We start from the raw sequence: 1,829 nt of genomic DNA on the forward strand, positions 1-1,829 counted from the left end.
TTCCGCAGGCTTTGCAGGATCTGGGAGGCCATGCAGCGTAGGTTAGCTGAGGCATTCGGTCCGGAGTCCTCTGGGTCACTAAGGACAACATGATCCGCAGCTACCTCCTCCCAGCCATGTACAAGTCCACGGGTTTCTTGGGACTGTAAATCATCCCTACAAGACTGCTGCTGCTGCTGATGCTGAGTGCCAGCCTCCACCTCCATGCTGACACAATCATCCACCTCCTCCTCATCCTCTTCCTGTGTGATGGGTGGGACAGTAGGATCACTGTCTGGATAAAGGGGGCCTTGAGAGGCAAGGAAGTCCTCCTCTTCCTGCCTCTGTTCTGCCTCAAGTGCCCTGTCCATTATTCCACGCAGCGTATGCTCCAAGAGGTGGAAAAAAGGTACAGTGTCACTGAAGCATGCACTGTCACTGCTCACCATCCTTGTGGCCTCCTCAAACGGTGACAGGACAGTGCATGCATCCCTGATCATGCCCCACTGGCGTGGTGAGAAAACCGAGCTCCGCTGACCCTGTCCTGGTGCCGTAGTCGCACAGGTACTCATTGATGGCCCTCTGCTGCGTGTGCAGCCACTGCAGCATGGCCAACGCTGAGTTCCACCTGGTGGGCATGTCACACATAAGGCGGTTCTTGGGCAGGTTCAACTCCTTTTGGAGCTCAGCCAGCCGAGCACAGGCATTAAATGATCGGCGGAAATGCACACAGACTTTCCTGGCCTGCTTCAGGACATCCTGTAAGCCCGGGTACCTGCCCAAGAACCGCTGCACCACCAGGTTAAGGATGTGAGCCATACAGTGCACATGGGTCAGTTGTCCCTGTCGTAGGGCGGAGAGGAGGTTGGTGCCATTGTCGCAAACCACCATTCCTGGCTTAAGCTGGCGTGGCGTCAACCACCTCTCGGCCTGCCCCTGCAGATAAGACAAAACGTCTGCCCCAGTGTGGCTGCTGTCCCCCAAACAACCCAGCGCAAGCACGGCATGGCATCGTTTTGCCTGCGTACTTGCATAGCCCCTGGAATGCCTACGGAGCACCGCTGGTTCTGAGGACAGAGCACTAGAAGAGGAGGGAGTGGAGGAGAGAGGTGTGTCACAACCAATAGTAGCATTTTGGAGGCATGGTGGCGGAACAACCTCCAACACTACTGCACCTTGTCCTGCATCCTTCCCAGCTGCCAGAAGAGTGACCCAATGGGCCGTGAAAGACAGGTAACGTCCCTGTCCATGCCTGCTGGACCATGAGTCAGCGGTAATATGCACCTTACCGCTGACCGCCCTGTCCAGCGAGGCAAGGACATTGCCTTCCACATGCCGGTAGAGAGCCGGAATCGCCTTCCGTGAGAAAAAGTGGCGTTTGGGGACCTGCCACTGAGGAACCGCACATTGTACAAACTCACGGAAGGGGGCCGAGTCTACCAACTGAAAAGGCAGCAGTTGAAGTGCTAGCAATTTAGCCAAGCTAGCATTCAACCGCTGGGCATGTGGATGGCTGGGAGTGAACTTCTTTCGGCGGTCCAGCAGCTGGGGCAGGGACATTTGCCTGCTATAATCGGACGTGGGTGTACTGCTAGCAGAGTGCCCGGAAGCACTTGGCTGTGACACACCTAATTCTACACCTTCATTCCTCTCAGAGCAGGTTTCAGAGAGGACTGAAGGTCTAGTGGGGTTGGAGATCCCAGCTGATAAGGAGCAAGGAGAGGTCTGTTTTGTTCTTTGGTGTGGGTCTTTGAGGTACGCTTGCCAACGAGCTGCATGGCAGGTCAACATATGTCTGGTCAAGCATGTGGTGCCCAAGCGGCTGATGTTTTGGCCACGCGAGATACGCT

Source organism: Lithobates pipiens, unplaced genomic scaffold (assembly GCF_037356315.1).
Source record: "Lithobates pipiens isolate NorthernLeopardFrog02 unplaced genomic scaffold, aLitPip1_a1.2 Scaffold_8, whole genome shotgun sequence".
Taxonomy (NCBI): domain Eukaryota; kingdom Metazoa; phylum Chordata; class Amphibia; order Anura; family Ranidae; genus Lithobates; species Lithobates pipiens.